Source organism: Pygocentrus nattereri, chromosome 1, assembly GCF_015220715.1.
Source record: "Pygocentrus nattereri isolate fPygNat1 chromosome 1, fPygNat1.pri, whole genome shotgun sequence".
Classification (NCBI taxonomy): Eukaryota; Metazoa; Chordata; class Actinopteri; order Characiformes; family Serrasalmidae; genus Pygocentrus; species Pygocentrus nattereri.
In genome coordinates this window covers 3059884-3074712 of record NC_051211.1, presented here as the reverse complement: position 1 = coordinate 3074712, position 14829 = coordinate 3059884, and the positions used below count along the sequence as shown (strand labels likewise).

At 42.4% G+C, this 14829-nt stretch overlaps 1 long non-coding RNA gene across 1 annotated transcript; it reads left to right on the top strand.

Moving 5' to 3' along the window:
* The first annotated feature begins 14291 nt into the window (after positions 1-14291).
* Positions 14292-14821, top strand: LOC119261544. Its single transcript, XR_005130405.1, has 3 exons — positions 14292-14416; positions 14549-14624; positions 14752-14821. It is a non-coding gene; the product is annotated as an uncharacterized LOC119261544 (long non-coding RNA).
* The last annotated feature ends 8 nt before the right edge of the window (positions 14822-14829 follow it).

The window sequence follows — 14829 nt, the reverse complement described above, 5'->3', positions numbered from 1 at the left end:
TGCCGACAGTTCATGACTGAGGTACCATTGAGCAAGGCACCTAACCCCCAATTGCTCCCTGTGCATAGGGCTGCCCACCGCTCTGGGCAAGTGTGCTCATTAGTGTGTGTATGTGGTTTTTCACTTCATGGATGGGTTCAATGCGGAGGTGGGATTTCCCCATTTGTGGGATTAAAAAAGTATCATTTAACTTAAATACAGTATGAGTTTGTGGACTAGATTCACGTGTGTGTTTGTGAACAGAAAACTTCATGAGAAATAAAACAGTAAACAAACAACGCTAAAAACTGAATGTCTGATATTCAGAGAGGAAGAATCTTCTACTCTGTCACACTCGGGTAACAGATGGACCATGTGATACTTTGTCCAGTGAAGAAAACAGACTGTAAGCTTGTCACAGGTCATGATGTTTTGTATATAGAAACCAGAAGAAATGTTTTTGTTAATCTGTGTTTGTACCAGTCGAGATCAAAGCTTCCTTTATTTATGTTTATGTTCCATGCAGAATGTGAAACAGTGAAGAAATTAACTGTTACGACAATCAATAAAACACAGAAAACTTCATAAGTGAGGGAAATGTTTATATAGTCAGCACTATAAAAAGACTGATCAAGTGATCAAAGAACTACAGTCTGAGGTGATCTTTTAAACTTAAAAGCTGCAGATTTTTTAGAAAGTAATGAATCCCAAACAGGTGAAAGATTCATAACTGAGTCTGAGATTTGAGTGTCAGAGTTGAGCTTGTCAGGATTTACAGCACTGACTCTAAACTGACTTTAAAAAAAAAAAAAGAAAAAAAAAAAAGAAAGAAAAATCAAATAAAATAAGTAAATAAACAGACAACTAAATAAAAATAAAAATAAATAGATAAATAAGTAAATTAAAAAAAAAAGAGAAGGGAAAAAAACAATTATACAGATATCCATACATATACATATTCACATATCTATACATATACATATACATAGATACACCCAGACATAATTCTACTATTTGCTGCTACATACATACACATGTTTACATATCTATACATATGCATATATACATATACACCCAACCACCACACACAATTCTACTGTTTGCAGCAATGTGTATATGTGTGTATATGCGTTCACGTGTCATGTGTCATGGAATGTGCTCAGCAATGAGGGCAAGAAGCCGCAACCATGCCCCCGTGGTCCAGAGACAGATGGGGAAGGACCCGGGGGACCCGGACCATCCACAGCCCATTAGGAACTCAGGAGACCTGAGGCCACATGCTCCGACGGCCACCGCGTGCAAGCCCCAGAGGATGAAGAATGGAGGCCCCAGACAGAGCGCCCACAGACAAAGGGCAAGTGACCGGAGAGCCAGAGGCAATGAGCAGCCCACCCCCCCGGCAGGCCAACATCCCCCGCATGAGCCGAGCATGCGGCCCCCGAGGCCCCAGGCGCCCGAGACCGGCTGACCCCCGGCAGGACCCCCCCCATGCCAAAGAGGCCCAAACCACCCCCAGGACACAACCGCCAAGGGAGCAGGGCAGGGACCACGCCAGGATGTCCAGCCATGCACCCAGGGACCCACAGGACACCCATACCCCGGAGGGGGGGGCGGAGTCGGCAAGCAGCGGGGAGCGGTGGGGAGGGGAAACCACCACATTGTACCACAGACGTCCAGGCTCAGCAAGTCATAGACCCAGGCCCAGCTGTCCACACACACATGCTCACATGCACCCACACACACCCACACCCACACTCACACACGCCGGTCACCCACTCATGCACACACACGTAACATACATGGACTCACATTGTCGGCGGGCAGACACCAGCACGGGCCAGCGGCAACCCAGGGAGGCAGCCACCCCGGCCCCGAACGACCGGCCAGTCCCCCCACGAGGCAGGGTGCACCAAACCGGGGTGTGAGAGGACCATTTTTTGATTTCCACTTCATGAGGATAGTTTTCTTGGCGATGCATAAGGCAGTAAGAACTATATGTGATATATTCGTTTCTATGTTTAATTCACTTATATCACCTAAAATGCACAGTTTTGGTGAGACTTGGATATCACAATGGAACCATGTGGATAAATCTTCACATATCGTCTGCCAAAATCTCTGAACAGGCATGCAAGACCATATAGCATGCATATAATTTTCAATATAATTACCTGAGCAGTTAGTGCATATATTTGTTTCTCTGAGGCCCATTTGGAACATTCTGTGCCCTGTATAATGTATTCTATGGAGAGTTTTGTATTGTATAAGTTGTAAATTTGGATTTTTAGTCATTTTAAAAGTGTTTAGACATATCTGTGTCCAGAAGTTTTCATCCGGGATGATGGAAAGATCTCTCTCCCATTTTGTAATTGGAAGGGATATTGAATCATTAATTTTTAATAATAACTTGTATATTTTTGATAACAGTTTAGGGGTATAGAGGTTTAGAAAGTCTACTTAAATTAAATCTTGCCTGTATGATGGACCTCAATGGGTGATATTCCAGAAATTTGCTACTGCTAATTTCATATTTTAAAATAAGATCTTCAAATGAAATAAAGGTCCCATCATGAATAACATGTTCTAAATTATTTATTCCTTTTTCTTGCCATTCTGAAAAATTCAGTACTATCTTTTTCCGACATATATCGGGATTGTTCCAAATGGGTGTTAATTTACAAGGGATTAGTGAAGACTTAGCCATCTTTAAGAATTCCCACCAGGCTATCAGGGTGTTGCTTATTGTAAGGCTTTTAAAGCAATTGTAATGTTTAATGCTGGAGCTAATGAGAGGTAAGTCAGATATTTTCAATTTCCCACAGTGTTTGTTCCAGATCCAGCCATGGACTGTCTGAACGGTTTGATTTCATCCACCTTGAAACATACTGTAGTCTATTGGCTAAAAAATAGTGATAAAAATTTGGTAGTTCTAGACCACCGCTGCATTTTAGCTTTTGTAAAGTCTTAAAGCTTATTCTAGATGTTTTACTTTTCCATAAAAATGTAGAAATATATGAGCAATTTAAACCAAGCAATAGAAGGTTTATTAGGGATCATTAAGAACAGATAATTTACTTTAGGCAGAATCATCATTTTTATTGTGGCAACTCTCCCCATGAGAGATATAGGTAGAGAGTTCCAATGTGTGAGATCGTCCTCTATTGTTTTTAGTAAAGGAATATGGTTCAGTCGTACCAGATCTAACAGCCTGGGAGAAAAATTTATACCTAGATATCTAATGTTGCCCGACTGTAGTGATGTAGTTATGATGTTCTGAAATTTACAATTCAGAGGCAAAACTGTTGATTTACTCCAATTAATGGAGTAATCTGATACAGATGAGAACTTATCTATAAGTGTGATTGTCTTTAGAAGAGCAGTTTGTGAGTTCCCGAGGAAAAGTAATACATCATCAGCATAAAGGCTTATTTTATGGTCTGTATTTTCTGTTTGGATTCCTTTGATGTTTACATTCTGTCGGATTTTTGCTGCTAGTGGCTCAATGAAGATGATAAACATTGAGGGAGAGAGTGGGCAACCTTGTCTAGTTCCCCTCTGCAGACTGAAATAAGATCATTTGTCCTAACCCGTGCATTTGGAGAGCTGTACAATGTTTCGATCCAGTTTATAAAGGATGGGCCAAATGGGCCAATTTACCCTGTCGAATGCTTTCTCTGCATCTAAAGAGACTACTATTTTTTCTAATTTGTTAATGGAACAGTAATCTATTATATTTATTAGTCGGCGTGTGTTATCGGCCGAGTGCCGGCCCTTGATAAAACCTGTTTGGTCCGAATGTATAATATATGGAGTGATTTTTTCTAATCTTCTTGCGAGAACTTTGCAAATAATTTTAAGGTCTACATTAATAAGAGAGATTGGGCGATAGCTACATGGAAGTGTTGGGTCTTTGCCTGGTTTAAGAAGCAGGCTAATGTTGGCCGAGTTCATGTTTGGAGAGATTGTGTGGTTATTCTTGATTTGAGTCACCATCCTGAAAAAAGTAGGTTCTAACACAGGCCAAAATTCTTTATAGAATTCTGCTGGGAAACCGTCTGGGCCTGGGGCTTTATTATTTGGAAGGTGCTGTATTGCCTAATAGAATTCAGATGATGAAAACGGTGAATCAAGAGTTGTAATCTGATCCTCATTTAATTTAGGAAGATTTATGTCATTAAGAAATTCTTCAATTTCAGCATCAGATGGATTAATCTGTGATGAGTATAAGGCTTCATAAAAGTCTTTAAAGGAGTTATTTATTTGTTGTGGGTCATGAGTAATATTACCGACCGAGTCTTTAATAGAGTGAATAGCTGTTTTTTCTTTATTCAGTTTTAACTGATTGGCCAGGAATTTTCCAGATTTATTTCCATGTTCAAAGTTTTCCAGACGCATCCTCTGCAACATAAATTGTGTCTTCTTATCAAGTATTTCATTTAATTCCAATTTAAGTTTCCTCAGGCTGTTAATTATATTTTCTTGTGGTGATGTAGCATAGGCATTTTCTAAAGATTTAATTTTCTGTTCCAATTCTAATATAAGTGTTTTTTCTTTATTTTTCTTATGTGCGCAGTAAGAAATTATTTTACCCCGCATTACTGCCTTTCCTGCTTCCCATAGAACACATGGCGATATTTCTGGCAGATTATTTTGTTCTAAGTATATAGCCCACTCTCGTTTAAAATAATTAATGAAATCTTGTTCTTTAAGTAATGATGTATTAAATCTCCAGTTCCTAGTTGGTGGTGTAACTCGTTTCTGTGTCAGAGACATAGATACAGGTGCGTGATCACTAATAGTGATAGGATGTATCTGAGTGTCTGTGATTTCCGTCATCATGGAGCTACTGACTAAAAAGTAATCCAAGCGGGAGTGGGAGTGATGTACTTGTGAGAAAAAACTATAATCTCTCAGAGTGGGGTGATGTGAGCGCCAAGCATCGCAAAGACCAAAATCCTTCATGTATTGTTTAAGAATGTCTGCAGACTGCCAGTTTCTTTGACTCACTGCTGTACTGAGCCTGTCAATCTCTGCATTAAGTACCAGGTTGAAGTCCCCTCCTATTACAATTGTGGTGTCAGAGTGATCAACAAGTGAGGTGAAGAAGGTATGAAAGAAGGAGGGATCATCAACATTTGGTCCATATATACTGGCAATACATAAATCTATATTCTGAATAGATAGATTAAGTATTATAAATCTGCCTTCAGGGTCTGATATCGTGTTTCTAATAGAGAAGTTTATCCTTTTGTCAATTAATATAGCTACACCTCTTTGTTTAGAGTTGTAACAGGCTGAGTACATATGAGGAAACTGTGAAGAGGAGAGTGTGTGTGCAGATGTTCTGGACACATGTGTCTCCTGTAGGAACACAATGTCAGCCTGTAAGTCGTTTAACCGGTTAATAATTTTCACCTTCTTCTCCCTTGAACCAACTCCACGCACATTCCATGAAACAAACCTCAGTGTGCTCATATTGAAATTAATCGAGAAAGTGTCGCTGTTGTTATAAGTATCTTCTCTTTAGATGTTTCTGAAGCAGCTTTAGTGAATAAGAAGGTGGTTCAGTGCTGTCACAGCCGCTGTCTCAAGCAGATAATGCAGTCTCACTGTGTCTGCTATGCCGTGTTTCTCACAGTTCAGCATTTTGAGATGTTTAGTGATTGGAAGGTAAGACGGCAGCAGAAAAGCACAAATTTACTTTTCTCTTATTTACGCATTTCTTTTACACAGTGTTAAGCTCTAAAATGGTTCAGACTTTCTGAAATAGATTCCCTAAAAAACACAGACAGTCTCTGTGTTTCTGTTTAATCCTTTAATTCAGCATTTATACACATACACAGTCTATACAGAGAGATTCTCAGTGTTATTCTACAGGCACCATAATGTAACTGCAGCACAATTTAAGGTGGAACGGGAAATTCTCATAAGTTGGTGAATAAGAAGCAGAGGTGGACAAAGTACATGAACCATGTACTTGAGTTAAAGTAGAGACCCCCAAGGTCAAATATTTCTCCAGTAAAAGTAGAAGTTCCTCCCTTTAGACCTCGACTTGAGTAAAAGTACTAAAGTATTTACCTTCAAATGTACTTAAGTATAAAGTAAAAGTACTAAAAGAGTAATTCTGGCTCTGATGTCCTGTTATCATTTTTATAACCAGACTGGCTTCATGAACTCATTTCAGGTGAAAGTCCTCCAGCATCTCTCTTGGTAAACCAGTCTTTTAATAGAACGTCATTAATTAGTGACGCTGACGTCTATTAACAAAGTGACCGCTGGGCCCTGATTGGTGCTCTGGCTTTGCGCTTCTTTCGTTTTGACTTTACATTTTTATACACACAGAAACCAAAAGGAACGACAGATTTCTCAAAATGTAGGAGGAAAAAGTCGGATATTAGACTCTGAAATGTAGTGGAGTGAAAGGAAAAAGTCACCCAGAATGGAAACTTAGGTAAAGTACAGATACAGAAAAAATACTTAAGTACAGAAACTAATTACATTTAATTAGCGACATTTAATTAGTGTAACGTGAGACCAGGGTAGAATCCAATCGCAGGTTTATTGAGGATAAGGTTAAACAAATCCAAAAACATACAAACAGAGGGGAATCCAATAATCGTAGTCGGGGTACACAGAAGAAAGGTCATCCAGAGGCATACAAACAAAGGGAAATCCTAAATCGTGGTCAGGTTCAAACAAAGCAAGGTCATACACAAAAAATACAGAGAAAGATAAACGCTTAGAAATGACTATGGGAAGACAAGACGTCGTGAGGTGAGTTCAGAGCAGCGTGCTTAAATACTGAGCTAATTACAGATGAGATGCAGGTGAGTGAGTGCTAGAACTGGGGCGAGAGTGACCTCCTGTGGGCAGGAGGGGTAACTGCAGGGCCAATAGTGACAGAACCCCCCTCCTGACGGTCGGCCCCAGCCGACCTAACTGCTCTACGAGGACGACCGCGAGGACGGGGGGCTGGACGATCAGGGCGAGCCCTGTGGAAGTCATCGATAAGGGATTGGTCCAGAATGTCCACAGCCGGAACCCATGACCTCTCCTCCGGCCCGTAGCCCTCCCAGTCCACAAGATAGAGCAGTCGTCCCCTACAACGTTTAGAGTCCAGCAAGGTATGCACTGAGTAGGCTGGGGCTCCGTCGATGTCCAGAGGTGGGGGAGGGTCAGCCACCGGCACAGAAATCTGAGTAGCAGAGGCAGAAACAGGTTTGAGAAGGGAAACATGAAAAGTGGGAGCTATCCTATAGTGTGAAGGCAACTCCAAACGATAAGATACTGGAGAAACCCTTTTGATAATATGGAAGGGACCTATAAAACGTGGACTTAACTTCTTAGAAGGAAGTCGTAGTCTCAGATCACGTGTTGACAGCCAAACCCTCTGTCCAACCTGGAAGGCTGGAGTAGGACCTCTCCTCCGGTTAGCCTGTACTTCCATGCGGCGGACGGCTCTTTCTAATCGTACGTGAGCCTCCTCCCATGTTTGTTGGCTCCTGTTCTTCCATTCATCCACTGCTGGTACTTGACTAGGCTCAGAATCCAAAGGGAGGAAGGGAGGCTGGTATCCTAGGACGCATTGAAAAGGTGTGATACCTGTGGCAGAGCTGATCAGGGAGTTCTGTGCATATTCCGCCCAAGGGAGAAACGAGCTCCAGTCATGTTGATTGCGTGAGCAGTATGAGCGAAGAAAACGTCCGATCTCCTGGTTCAAATGTTCCACTTGCCCGTTGGATTGGGGATGGTATCCTGAACTGAGGCTGATGTTGATGCCCAGGACTTTACAGAAGGCCCGCCATACATGTGAAGTAAATTGGGTGCCCCTGTCAGATACTATATCCTCGGGTAGACCATAAAACCTGAATACCTTTTCGAATAAGGTTTCAGCCATCTCCCAGGCTGTGGGTAGTTTCTTAAGGGGTAGCAAACGACAGGACTTCGAGAACTGGTCTATAACCACGAGTATAGTAGTGTTACCATTGGAGGGGGGTAGGTCAGTGATGAAGTCTACCCCCAAATGAGACCATGGGCATCTAGGGATTTCTAAAGGGACTAACAACCCCGACGGAGGGGAGCGAGGAGTCTTGCTCTTGGCACATTCCTCACAGTCCTTAACAAAGCGATGAGTATCCTCTTCAGAGGTAGGCCACCAAAACTGGCGCTGAACGGCTCAACTCCACGGTGCGTCTCATGCCAGGGTGTCCAGCGCTAGGGGAAGCATGAACAATTGTCAGTACACGAGTGTGCATGGTCTTGGGTACATACATTTTACCTTCGGGACATTCAGCGGGAACCGGATCTGTGGCATATTCCAATTGTAGCTCTCCCTCCAGATCCCAACTGACAGGTGCTAAGACACAAGAGCGAGGGAGTATAGCCTCAGGCTCACAGTGGTTGGCGTCCTCGGTGACGGAAAACATGCGTGAAAGAGCATCTGCCTTTCCGTTCTTGGAGCCAGGCCTGTAGGTGACAGAAAAATCAAACCTATTAAAAAACAAAGACCAGCGAGCCTGACGGGCGTTGAGTCTCTTAGCCGACCTTATGTATTCCAGATTGCGGTGATCCGTGAAAATCAAGAAAGGATGTCTTGCACCCTCCAGCCAATGTCTCCACTCCTCCAAAGCGTACTTCATGGCCAGGAGCTCCCGGTTTCCCACGTCATAGTTTCTTTCGGCAGAATTCAATTTACGTGAGAAGTACGCACACGGGTGTAGTTTGGGTGGCACTCCGGTTCTCTGGGGTAACACAGCCCCTACCCCAGTTTCAGACGCATCCACCTCTACTTCAAAAGGCAGATCTGGGTTAGGGTGCGTCAGAAAAGGCGCAGTGGTGAATCTCTCTTTCAAAGCCTTGAACGCAAGATCAGCAGTAGGTGTCCACAGCAGGTGTTTTTTCTGACCCTTGAGCAAGGCGGTGAGAGGAGCAGCTACCATACTGAAGCCTCTGATGAAGTGACGGTAGAAATTGGCAAATCCGAGGAAGTGTTGCATATCCTTAACAGTTTTAGGCTGTGGCCAATTGACTACCGCCTTGACCTTGTCAGTACTCATGCTGACACCTCCTGGTCTAATGTCATATCCCAAAAAAGAGAGTTCCTGTACATGAAACTTGCATTTCTCGGCCTTCACGAACAATCTGTGGCGAAGCAGTCTCTGTAACACGGACCTCACATGTCTGATGTGCTCTGAGAGGGAGGACGAGTATACTAGGATATCATCCATGAAAACTATGACCCACCTGTCTATCATGTCCCTTAGGACATCATTAACAAATGCCTGGAAAACGGAAGGAGATCCGGATAAACCAAAGGGCATGACCAGGTACTCGTAGTGCCCTCTGGTGGTGACAAATGCCGTTTTCCATTCGTCTCCCTCCTTTATACGTATGAGGTTGTAGGCGCTCCTGAGGTCCAATTTAGTGAACCATTGAGCATCTCTCAACTTCTCCAGGGCTGAGGGGACTAAGGGCAACGGATATGGGTTCTTAACAGAAATAGCATTGAGACCCCTATAATCCACACAAGGACGGAGACCACCGTCCTTCTTCTGGACAAAAAAGAACCCAGCAGCAAATGGAGACGTGGAGGGTCTGATGTGGCCCATCGCGAGAGCTTCATCTATATATGTCTCAAGTGCTTGAGATTCTGGTTCTGACAATGGATACACTCGACCCCGGGGGGACGTAGTATTAGGTAACAGTTTAATGGAACAGTTGCCGGGACAGTGTGGGGGCAGTTGGGTGGCGCGTTCCTTGCTAAATACCTCCATAATGTCGTGATTACCGAAAAATCCGGTTCCTCTGGGCTTTCAATAGTCGTAGCACGACATGGCAGGTCGAGACAATGGTACTGGCAATAATTACTCCATTTGACAATCTCCCCATGTTTCCATGAGATGACAGGATCATGTTTAGCCAACCAAGTATATCCCAAGATAATGGGGTGATCGGGAGAGTCAATGAGAAAAAAGGATATTTTTTCTCGATGAAAGAGTCCAACCTGGAGGTCGATGTCAGGTGTTTGTTTGGTAACTGTCCCTGTGCCCAGGGGACGACCATCCAGAGCTTTTATCCTCAGCTGGTTGTTCATGGGTTGGAGGGGGATTTTGAGTTGTTCCGCCAAAGCAATGTCCATGAAATTCCCAGCTGCTCCCGAATCTACAAGGGCTGATACAGGAAATGTCTCAGCGGCCAGTATGCACGTAACGTGATATGGCTGCCTCAATAGCCTGATTAAGAGTCAGCTCAGGACCACGAAATACCAGTTCAGCCTGAACATCCTCTCTTAACCCTCTCATGAACAAGGTCTTTAGCTCAGGTTCACTCCAGCCACTGCCCGCCACGAGCGTGCGGAAGTCCAGAGCATAGTCAGCCGCAGAGCGGGTGCCTTGTTTTAAGTCACATATTTGAGATCCCACCTCTTTTCCGGTGGGAGAATGGGCGAACACAGCCTTAAACTGAGAAAGAAACCGGCTCTCGGACTGTAATATCGCACTATTTACTGTCCATAGAGCAGTGGCCCATTCTTTAGCCCTGCCAGTGAGCAACGAGATAACAAAATGCACTTTATCTGTCTCATGGCGAAACTGTGAGGGATTGTGAGTAATATAGAGAGTGCATTGCATTAGAAAACTATTGCACATACCCGGAGAGCCGTCATAACGTTCAGGTACAGCTATAAATGCAGAGGAGTGCGAAGGATGGCCTCGTGGTTCGGGACTCGCAGCTTGATCCGAATCCTGGCCATGTGGGGCTGCCGGCGTGGAAATTCGCTGCAACAAACCCTGGACTAGCTGTGCCAACTCGTCCAGTTTCTGGTCCTGGGAAGTCAGCCACTGTTCCAAACCTGCTGGATCCATTTTTGGCGACGTCTTATGTAACGCGAGACCAGGGTAGAATCCAGAGGCATAAAAACAAAGGGAAATCCTAAATCGTGGTCAGGTTCAAACAAAGCAAGGTCATACACAAAAAATACAGAGAAAGATAAACGCTTAGAAATGACTATGGGAAGACAAGACGTCGCGAGGTGAGTTCAGAGCAGCGTGCTTAAATACTGAGCTAATTACAGATGAGATGCAGGTGAGTGAGTGCTAGAACTGGGGCGAGAGTCACCTCCTGTGGGCAGGAGGGGTAACTGCAGGGCCAATAGTGACAATTAGTCACTGTCCACCACTTATAAGAAGCTATTTCAGCCTCATAGCTGAACAAGATGTCTCAGTATGAATTGGTAACTATGTGGGGTTTGTAGTTTATCTGCCTCTCTAATCAGATTCACTGCATGAATGAATTCAATGGGGAGCTACACAGAGACTCTCCTCCTCCCCTGCCAGTGTGTCTTCCTGGAGGCTCGTCTCTAAACAGGAGGGACTGAACTCCACACAGGTTGGTCTGGGCTCTAAATGGGTTTGTGTTCTGTTACATGCTGTTAAATTGGTCTAATATAAATGTGTTCAAGCAGGTTTAATGTGAAGTCCAGCAGGTCCAGTACGTTCCAGTTGTTCACGCTTTGTGTTTGACTGGTTAAAAACTCAGTGCTGATCTCAAAGTTGTGAAATGTTGATCTTTAATATAAATAGAATTATATACAGCAAATATAAAACATCATCATCATTGATACTACAGTATTTTGTTCTGATATAAAAACGAGTCTCTCCAGTGAGTCCCTCTACTGAGTCTCACTACTGTGTCTCTCCACTGAGTCTCTCCACTGAGTCTCTCCACTGAGTCTCACTACTGAGTCTCTCCAGTGAGTCTCTCCACTGAGTCTCTCCGCTGAGTCTCTCTGCTGAGTCTCTGCACTGAGTCTCTCCACTGAGTCTCTCCTCTGAGTCTCTCCACTGAGTCTCTCCAGTGAGGCTCTCTACTGAGTCTCTCCACTGAGTCTCTCCGCTGAGTCTCTCTGCTGAGTCTCTCCACTGAGTCTCTCCACTGAGTCTCTCCTCTGAGTCTCTCCACTGAGTCTCTCCAGTGAGGCTCTCTACTGAGTCTCTCCACTGAGTCTCTCTGCTGAGTCTCTGCACTGAGTCTCTCCAATGATTTATGCTGCTTTTAATCTTCTTCATTGGGTTCTGCATTCGGTCAAACTGATCATCACAGTAATTTATATTGACATTGCTGTGAAAATGCAGCACCTTCAAAAAGTTTTAAGGCCCTTTTTAGACATTTTATTGTTACAGCCTGAAAGGGAAACTGGTTGAACTCATCTTGAGTGTTTATCATCAGTCTACATTCAGCACCACAGAAAAAAAATGAAATCAAGCTTTTATGCATTTTTGGAAGCTACTTAAGTAAAGTTGAAAGTCCACTTTCCTGTTTTTTAATTAATTTTTTAAAAATTAATTTTACACATCTTGATCATCCTTATGTTCTTTGATGCAGCTCAGAGAAGACATTGCTCTTAATATCAGAAAATAGCTTTAATCTGAAAGTAAAAAGTGTTACTTATTCACCCACATGTTTACAGAGTGTCCTTTTGTTATTAATATTATTTACTTTAAATAATTGTTCCTTGTCCAGATGAATGTTGGACATGATTTTCAGTGAAGCAGTGGAGGAGAAAAAAACCACTAAGGAGAGAGAAAAACTGTCCCACCATAAAAGATCAGCCCAGCGGCCCTTTCACACTAGAGGGGTTTCCAGCTTTGAGAGGTGCAGAGCTTTTTGTAAGATACAGCAGGAGTTTTCAACTAAACTTTTACAAAGGGTCACTTACATCAGATTTCTTGCCTTGAAAGGTAAAAAACTAAATTAACTATAACAAAAAATACGACAAAAAAGGTTATTCTTAATCAGCTTTTCACGCTCGTGTGCTATCAGGAACAGTAGATGAGCACCATCATGGATCTTTCATGTTGAGCTTTAGATGAATTTGTGCTCAGAACTGAATTATGTGGGCAGGTGTGAAGCCGCAGCATAGGACTGCTACAGAAGGCATGCTGGTTCATGATTATGTCACTGAAATATGATAATTTTTACACACGTTAATCAGCTTTGCTACAGAATTTTATCTCTGCTCTGTTCTGTCCGCTGAAACGCTTTACTGGGTCCACGTTTGACCTGCGGTTCAACAGTTGACAACCCCTAAAAGACAGGCTGTGGTTTGGGCTGCTGTCTTTAAAGCAGTGGTGTTTTGCTCCTTACTGCTCAGTGATATGACATGATGTCTTCTTCCAAATATTGTACTAATTCTTTATACCATCTGTTTTTTGGAAAGAAATTAGATTATCTACTTCTTTTTGTTTGTTTGTTTACAGATTCTTATTGTTCCGTTGATTATTTAAAACTGTGAAGCTGAACTGATAATTATACATGTGAGTTTGTAAATTTATATGTAACCAGATTGGTTTTATTTTACTGATCACAAACGTTTAAGCAACAACCCCAAACATTTGAATGCAAATGTACAGAATGGAAGGAAAGTTCTCTACACTTCCACATTCATACGGACATTGAACTTTCTGACACCAGGTTTGATTTTGAGCTCCAAAATAGCTTTTTATTCTCACTGTGAAATAGTTTTACACAGCTGAAAAAAGGGTTTATATAAAAATCTACTTATCAGAGCAATCAGCATTTGTTTGCTCATAAAACGCTGCTATTCCCCTAAAAACGAATAATATGACTACAGTCAGTGTTGATTTTGTGTATAACAGAAAGTTACGGTACTGAAGTCTGATCAGCTCGGCTGTGTTTGAAATAATCTGTATATTCACACCTTCCTTTTGACGGTTTTGCTGCTTGTTTGAACCACTGTGTATATTGACTGATTAATTCAGAATTGGTTTAATTAATACTGAGGGGTAGATAATTCATCTTCTTAATGTACGAGCCTGAGCAGATAAATAACAGCCTAAAAGATACTAACAGGCTAAACGGCTCCTCCACTAACATTTGAAATAAAGTACTGATTCACTGTAAACCTGCAATATAAAAAGAATATCTAAGAATGTGTCACTTCAATGTCTTAATGAGTTCTATTGTCCGCCTTTCAGGCAGATCTGCCTTAAAGACCCATCGGTGTGGGCGTGGACCCTAATTTACATATAATTTACCCAATTTACATATTCTTTAGAAACAGTTATGACACACTAGCTATTGAAACGTGTTTCATTATTTATGTATTATGATTAGGCTTACACTAAAATTATTCTCTTTAATACATAAATTCTCAGTCAAATTCAGAGGGTCAGAGAGACGAGGTCCAGCTGAAAGTGAAAGTAGAGTGTAGGTCTGAAATGTGACACCAGGGAGGAGAGCTGACATATTTCTCAGGTGAAGCTGAAAGTGTTTCTCCAGTGTTCAGCACCACTTGGTGGTTTGAGAGGAACGATATTGTTTTTGGAAGCCGTGAAGACGTTATGATATGAGACATAATCCACACGAAAGGGCGGCACATTCAGTTAAAGGACCTTTTTCTAGGATCTTGTTTGTGGAGGTAAGAGCTTTATATGAATATTTTAGTAACTTTTATAAAGAAGAAGGAAAGAGATCAACAGCTAAATCAGCAGCTGCTGCAGTTCACATTAATTCAACTCTCATTAAAGTCTCTTTCTTTCTTCTTCACCAGGAGAATGAAAAGTAACTGTTGACTCTGTGTTTCTGGTGTCGTCTGCTGAGCTCCTGCCTCTGTGAACATGTACACAGTAAATGAGTTTAGCTGCTTCTGTAGTTTCATTTACTGCTAATTCCTGATGTCCACATTTGTCTGGTTTTAATTACAGCTTTTACTGACTGTTTCTCTGAGCTTTTCTGAGTTGTTCTTCTTTTCAGTCTGACAGGTTTTGTTAAACCAGAAAAGCAGGATGAGCCTCTCAGAGGAATGTGACCAGGACAGTTCCACCTCAGAGA